The sequence below is a fragment of the Gekko japonicus genome, unplaced genomic scaffold (assembly GCF_001447785.1).
Source record: "Gekko japonicus isolate JY-2015 unplaced genomic scaffold, Gekko_japonicus_V1.1 scaffold5988, whole genome shotgun sequence".
In the NCBI taxonomy this organism is placed as follows: Eukaryota; Metazoa; Chordata; class Lepidosauria; order Squamata; family Gekkonidae; genus Gekko; species Gekko japonicus.
In genome coordinates this window covers 9413-17408 of record NW_015172738.1, presented here as the reverse complement: position 1 = coordinate 17408, position 7996 = coordinate 9413, and the positions used below count along the sequence as shown (strand labels likewise).

The 7996-nt window shown below is 50.2% G+C and overlaps 1 long non-coding RNA gene across 1 annotated transcript in view; it reads right to left on the bottom strand.

Moving 5' to 3' along the window:
- Positions 1-3214: 3214 nt before the first annotated feature.
- LOC107119358 overlaps positions 3215-7996 on the bottom strand; it is a 13782-nt gene continuing 9000 nt past the window's right edge. The window contains exons 2-3 of the long non-coding RNA XR_001482798.1: positions 4546-4684; positions 3215-3993 (exon numbers count right to left, since the gene is read on the bottom strand). This is a non-coding gene — a long non-coding RNA (uncharacterized LOC107119358). The remainder of the gene's footprint in view (positions 3994-4545; positions 4685-7996) is intronic.

The window sequence follows — 7996 nt, the reverse complement described above, 5'->3', positions numbered from 1 at the left end:
TGAGAAACCAGCAAAGGGCGCAGCTACTTAGAAGAAGAGATTGGATTTATACCCCGCCCTTCACTACCCAAAGGTGTCTCAGAGCGGCTTACAAACTCCTTTCCCTTCCCCTCCCCACAAAAGACACCCTGTGAGGGAGGTGGGCCTGAGAGAGCTCTTGACAGAAACTGCTGTTTTTCAAGGACTACTCTTATCAGAACTATGGCTTTCCCCAGGTCATCCAGCAGGTGCGAGTGGAGGAGTGGGGAATCAAACCCGGTTCTCCCAGATTAGAGTCCACGCACTTAACCACTACACCAAACTGGCTCTCCACTACACCACTACATCAAACTTACTACATCTTGCCCTCCTCTCCCCTGCCCGCCAAATAGCCAGCAGTCTGAAACTGGATAAATTAGTACATGCCATCTGTTATGTTTGAAAGGTGTTATTAATGTTTTGTTTTTTAATCGCTTTATCTTGATATGTTTTTATGAATGTCGTACATGTCCCAGAGCCCTGCATTAGCAGAGATTGGGTGATTAACAAATTTAATTGATAAATAAAGCTGCCCCCACTGTGACCCCCAAGCAAGTGGCACTGCGACACACATGGCCTCAGCATACGGAGGTTACATTCCAGCCTGGGACCACCCTCTCCTTCTCCTCCATTAGTTCCGCTAATCCCTTCTAAGATTCTGAGAAACTCACTCTAGTAACTTTAGTTGTAGATTTTCCGGGCTGTATGGCCGTGGTCTTGGCATTGTAGGATGGTCCTACAATGCCAAGACCATGGCCATACAGCCCGGAAAAATCTACAACTAATGAACTCCGGCCGTGAAAGCCTTCGACAACATATTCACTCTAGTAACCATCCGGACACATTTTACGTGCTCAGCATGTGCATGCTGGGAAGATAAAATACCGACTAATGTATGACATGCAAGATCCTGTGTCCAGGGTCAGATCTTGGTTTCCAAAATATAAAAAAGAGCAATGGAAAGGGCAGGGATGCTCCCTCTCAGCTGCAGCGTCTTGTGAGCAAAAATTCTACTTTGGGAGCTACTGGCATTAAAGTGGTGAGCGGGCGATTTGGCTGCTGCATAAATTAGTTTGCTCTGGAGCCCTCCTTCCTGGGCTAAGACAAAAATCTGTGAGCCGGAGACTAAAGAACTGTGAGCTACCTCACATCAACTCAGCTTAGAGGGAACATCAACTCAGCTTAGGGAGGGGGCCCCCACGACTCACCTGCAGAGGCTGGGAAACCCTGCTCTACCAACACACTGGCTTTATCTTGGCTTATTCAAAAATGGTAAGTTTAAGGCTGGTTGGTGCAGACTTATCCATCACCCACAGTACAACCCTATGCAGAATTACTCCAGCCTCAGTTTACTGAATCAATGGACTGAGACGGAATCATTGGGCCATAGGGTACCGCAGTCAGCAACTTAACATTTTGTGTGCAAAGTGTGTGCCTTTAGAAGTACATTAGAAGCAGTGAGAAAATCTTTGGCTTATAGCCTTAGATCCGCTCCATTTAATCCATGCAGATCATTTGAGGTGGCATTTAAAGCCCGTGTGTAAACTGATCTTTAAGATACTCATGGTTTCAAACGTGCCCCGTGATAACTCTTTGCTCCACCGTCAACTCTTCCTCCAGAATTTGGATTCTAGTTACTGAAAAACCTAAACACGGAAGGTTGCTAGGCAGTTCAAACTGTAAAAAGCAAAGGGCCCCAGAAATCATGGCTACAGAGGAGAGGAAAAATGGAAAAATATGGTGGGAGGGCTCTAGTCCATGGGTCCCCAACCCTTTTCAGCTCCAGGCACTTTTAGAGTTCTAACCCAGCATGCTGGACGCACAGCCACAAAATGGCTGCCTCAGGAGGGGGAGCCAGCCACAAAATGGCTGCCACAGCTTCCCTTCAGTCACACAGTGAAGATCCTCGTGCTGTGGTGGCAGCTGCTGTCAAAGTGACATTTCTGAAAATCTGCACAGCCAGTCAAGTCTCCAATGGCCAATCAGAAGCTTTGCAGGGCAAAAGCCCTTCCTGACCCTGCCCATTTTCTAAAAACACCTGGCAGGCGCCAAGAAAGGTGTCAAAGGGTGCCCCGGGGCCCAAGAATACCACGTTGGGGACCCCTGCTCTAGAGCATTTGGTTTTGGCAGGTGGTGTCAAACTGCGTATGATTTAAGGGACTAGGCACTCCGTTTCAATTATCCCTCGATGAATCAGGAGGTGACACCTCTGAGTGAAATAAAAGAGTATTACATCCGCTTCTAGCAGCCCCTATGACAGGGGTGTCAAACATAAGGCGCGGGCAATGTTCCCTCTAAGCTGTGGAGTCTTGTGAGCAAAAATTCTACTTTGTGAGCTACCGGCGTTAAAGTTGTGAGCAAGCGATTTGGCTGCTGCACTAAATTAGTTTGCTCTGGAGCCCTCCTTCCTGAGCTGAGACAGAAATGTGTGAGCCGGAGGCTAAAAAACTGTGAGCTAGCTCACACTAAGCTTAGAGGGAACACTGGCTGGAACTGGCCCATCCAGGGCTCTTATGCGGCCCACAAGCAACTGGTGCAAGGGAGGGAACAGGAGGCTGCTGGGGGGGGGGAGTGGGTGGAGCCACTCTGATCGCGGTTTCAGCATGGCAGAACAACTTTGTCTGTAGCAGTCAAGCAGCGTGGGAGCGTCTGCCCAGTGCTGCACTGTCGGGTCTCCAGTCCGCCCATATGGGGTTTCCTCTGCACCCCCTTCCAGCCCATGAGGCCTTGCAATGAGGATACACCAACTTGAAGCTTACCAGCTGCTGTCCTTTATACAGCTTATATCTCCAGTACCTGGCATTACGTTTTATGGCACACATGGCCTGGCCCGACAAAATGACATTTATGTCAGATCCAGCCCTTGTAACAAATGAGTTTGACACCTCCGCCCTATGGTTTTTGGAAGAAGACATCAAGTCATAACGAAGAAGAATGGCTGGATAAATTGAAGGACTATTTAAGTATGATTAGGCAGGTTTACTTGATGAACTCTAACAGTTTAGTATATTTGGATAACTGGATGCAAATCATCCTACAATTGGAAAATGTTCAAGACGAACCGGGTATTCATAAGCAACAGATGCTATAATGCATTGTTTCACAGATGGTGATTTGCCTTGTATTCAAGTGAGAATGTGCAAATAAAAAAGGGTAGGGGGAGAAAAACCAGAAGGCAGCAGTAAAAGAACTGGGAGGTATTTTATTAAAACTGAGCTAACATTTTTTTTCTTTAAAAAAATCTGTACAGAGCAAAACAAAAAAAATTAAATTATCCAAAAAACCCCAAAATATTACAAAGGCAGCACTCTGAGGTTTAAAAAGGCACTTGGCCAGTCAGTTTGAACATAATGATTATTCACTTTGACAACCAGGTCAGGAAGAAGCCGGTACCTATCAAGGAACCTGTCAGAACCAGAGCAAAGCATGCTGGGAGTCTGGTTCCTGACAGGAAAGGCTTTGGGGCAAGAGAGTATGGCTTACGTTTGGTCCCACAGAGTGTCAGTGGCACGGTGAAGCTGGTTGTATAGCTCACCGCTGCTTGTGCATAGGCTAATGTGGCCAGCCAAAGTCGCTATCTGAGGTCACGCTGACCGAGCGGAGGTTAAAAGTCAGAAGCCACTGCTTGGAGGTTTGTTTCCAAGACTGCTCATAGAGCAATTCTAAAAGTGAAGCACCATGGAATATTCAAACAGCACTTTTGATTGGCTCAGCAGTGTTGGTGCCAAACCAATCCGATCAGGGGTGGAATGAAAGGTTCTAGGCACAAGGAGGTGTCAAGCTGGAACTTCCCCAGCCTTGCTGGGACATTAGCATAAGAACGGCCTGAAGGGCTGGAAACGTGCCGGGACACAGGGAGGGGAACACCTGCCTGCTCCAGATAAGCCCACTACTGAAACTGTGGTGGGCACGGAGAATTGGGATGTCCCCTTACTGGCAGACGCTGGGAGGACCGTACCACTCACTCGGCCTTCTCTGCAAACAAAAAAGTAAGGTGTTAAAAGAAGATTTCCGCCCTGCCCTTCCTCCCCCCCCCCCCCCCCCCCCCCCCCCCTGCGCAAAGACCGGATGTGGAAGGTTGCTGAATGCTGTTAACATACTCCAAGGAAGCCATGCCACAATGGTGCTCTCTTGCTGCCCCCACCTTCAGGATCCATGCAGCACGCATTCAACGGTCCACCTGGAAGCCTCGGAACTCCGAAAAGAAACGGGCAGAGGGGGCGGCATGGCTGTGCATGTGCAGGGAATCAGAAGAAAGCTCCCCGCAGCAAGTCTCAGACTCTTGTGTAATCCCTTGAGTGGGACTGCCAGAAGCTCAGAAGCCAAGCTGAGCATCTACAGACAGGCGGACTGACGGACGGAAAGACAGACAGAGAGAGCCACACGGATGCGGGAGCAGCACACGGAAGACACAATATGGGGGAGAGGGAAGCCATCCGAGAGGAAGGGAGGTGAGCGGGTCCTGGGGGAGGGAGCAGAAACCGGGCCAAGCAATGCGGACCAACCCTCCGTCTCGCCCTCAGAGACCTTCGTCTGCTCTGTCGCCTTTGGATCGCGGCTCCTGCCACCACTGGGCCAGGATCCCTTCTTCGTAGTCCCCGAACCCCTCGAACTCGGCGTCCAACGGCGACCCTGAATCCGTCTCCTCCTCGTCACCCACCTCTGCCTGAGGGGAGAAAGAACCGTCAGTCACAAGACAGCTTCACAAGCGGGTACAGTGTGTTGTTTTGACAGGCAGCACGCACTGCAAAGGTGCAGAAGGGGGGCAGGGGGCGCAGAATTCAGCACAGGGCTGCCAGAATTCAGCACAGGGCATAGGGTTGCCAGATACAGGTTGGAAAACTCCTGGAGATTTGGGGGTGGGGCTTGAGGACAAGGACCTCAATGAGGTACAATGCCACAGAGTCCACCCTCCCAAGCCTCCATTTCTGCCACGGGAACTGATCTCTGTTGTCTGGGCACGAGCTGTAATTCTGGGAGATCCCTAGGTTTCAACCTGGAGGTTGGCATCCCTAATAGGGCACCAAAAAAAAAAAGAAAGAACCCCACAATTTTCTAGCCTTACGGCTGTGAAAATGGCCTATGTGATGATGCCCTGAGGGGTGGGTGGGCAGCCAAGCAGGACTTCTAGCAATGAAGGTGTTATCTACAGATCAAGGCAGTGAACCATGGATCTGTCTAGATTGCCACTAGGTTCCATGCTGTCATTCAGTTAAAAAGCAAAACAACAAATCTGCGTGAACCTGAGGAACTGGGGCACCAGATGACTAAGAACACTACTTTTGTCATCTTGGAGTGCAGTAGTTCTACACCATTGTGGGTAGGGATTTTCCTGATTGTTTATATCCCCCCAGTTTGTATGTCTAGGGGCTGCGGTGGGTCAGTGGTTAAGATGCTGAACTGCGCCTGGAAGGTCAGTAGTTCAGCAGTTCAAGACCTGAGTGCTGCATTACGGAGTGAGCTCCCGTCTCTGGTCCCAGCACTTGCCAACCTAGCCAACCTAGCAGTTCGAAAGCAAGAAATTGCAAGTAGATAAATGGGTACCGCTTTGGTGGGAAGGTAACAGAGTTCTGTGCGCCTCGGCGTTTAGCCATATGACCATGGAAACGTCTTCAGACAGCGCTGGCCCTTTGGCTTGGAAACGGAGATGAGCACTGCACCCTAGAGTTGGATTCGACTGGCTTTCGAGCAAGGGAAACCTTCACCTTTACCTTGTATGTCTACAATGGCACTTGCTGACACCTTTCCTGGTGCCCCCCCAATGTTTTTAAAAGGTGGGCGGGGCCGGAAGATGCTATTGGCCACTGGAGATTGGATTGGCTGTACCCGTTTTTTTAAAAGGTTGCTTTGGTAGTCGCTGCCATCACAATACAAAGGACCATCATGGTATGACTGAAGGTAAGCAGTGGCACGCATTCTATGGCTGGCTCTGCCTCCCGCGGTAGCCATTTTGGGGCCGCCATTTTGTTGCGGTGCCCGAATTCCAACGGTTCCTGCAGGCTCAAATATGGTTGAGGACCACTGGTCTATGACACCCACCACCTTCACAATCCATTTCAGGCATCTAGTGACGTTCGAGTTGCCAGGTCCCTTTCGCCTGCCAGCGGGGGGATGGGGGAGGGGATATTCCAGGAGTGGAAAGTGATGTCACCCCCCATTCCCCCCGAAACAGTGACATTGAATGGTTACTCAAACCCTGGTTTGCCTTGACAAAGGTGGGTTTGCTCCGGCCAGGGATCTTTGGAGTTGGGGAGGGCAGTGTTGGGAGATCAAGTCAGTGTTGGCCAGATGTAATGGCATGCCATCTGCTATTTTTTTTAATGGCATATGCAATAAGATAGCCTACTCAGCCAGACACTGCCCTTGTAATCAAAAATGTGTTGAGTCAATCACTCATGTTCTTTTCTATTGTCACCTGTATACAGATTTACGTTATATGCATTTACATTCTGTTCTAGTGAGGATGAGGAACTGTTCTGATGCATTTAAGGTTTGTAGACTTTTGAATGCTTTCTCATCTAATGTTGCCGCGAAGGTGGCTAAGTTTCTTTCCGCCAAAGGATCTCACAGAAATAATCTTATATTTACACTGATGTATATGTATGTTGTGGTTTTAACTTACCTTTTAAACTGTATTGACTTGTATCAATTTTTTTCCATGCCGATAAAGACTACTTAACTTACAGTGTTGAGCCAAGATGTCCACATTCGTACCTCCTGTGAAACCACAGTTAAGGGACCACCTTCAAGCCATGGTTTCGGACCCTGGTTTGACAGCCCTTAACTCGCCACGGTTAGTGGAGGGGCCTGCATTTAAACAACTATACTAATGAGAGCTAGCATGATTAAACCGTGGTGATGTCTGAACTAAGCCATCCAGATAAATTCCTAGTTTTCTTCCCTTCTCACTTGCAGTCCTAGGAACCCTTTTTCCCACCTCTAGTTTCCAGGTATGGCTACCTCAAGCACTTTGTGGAGCAGGGTCGAAGGAAACACTTTTGTATAAATACAGGTGGGTAGCTGTGTTGGTCTGAGGCAACAGAACAAAGTTTGAGTCCAGTGGCACCTTTAAGACTAATAAAGTTTAATTCTGGGCATAAGCTTTCGTGTGCACGCACACTCCCCCAAATACTGTGTATGCCCATAAATGCTTATAACCCTGAATTAAACTTAGTTGGTCTTAACGATGCCACTGGACTCAACCTTTGTTCTTTTGCATAAATAGCCCACAAAAGTCTCCCATATCCGAAGAAGAATAGAAAAAGAAGAAGAGATGGTTTTTATACTCTGCTTTTCTCTACCTTTTGGAGTCTCAAAGCAGCTTAAAACCACCTTTCCCTCCCTCTCCCCACAACAGGCACTTTGTGAGGCGGGCGGAGCTGAGAGAGTTCAGAGAGAACTGTGACTGGCCCAAGGTCACCTAGCAGGCTTCACATGGAGAAGTGAAGATTCGAACCCAGCTCTCCAGATTAGAGTCCACCGCTCTTAACCACGACATCATGCTGGCTCATACCCATAAGCACGTGAAGCTGCCTTCAGGGCCGGCTCACCCGCTAGGCGAACTAGGCGTTCGCCTAGAGCGCGGGTCGGCCCTTAGGGTGCGGGAGGAGAGGCAGGGACGGCCGCAGGAGCCAAGCACAGCGGCGCCCCCTTGACCGGCCAGCCGCCGCCAGCTTCGCCACCACCTTCTGAGGCCTCCGCTCCGCCTCCCGCCCGCCCGCCTGCCTTCCTTCCTGCCTCCCTCCCCTCCGGCGCCGCATGCCAGGGGGGCGGGGCCTCAGAGCCAACCACTTGCCCGGACTCGGAGAGGCCGCCCCCAACCAACAGCCGCCTTTCCCCAGATTGCACGCCATCCAGGCACTCCTGGGTGTCCGCGGCGGGGCAACGGGGCTGGGCAGCGGGAACGGCAGCGGCGGGGCGCACAGGATGGGCAGCACTGGGATGGGGCTGGCCGTCAGCATCCCCTCCAACGCGCTCC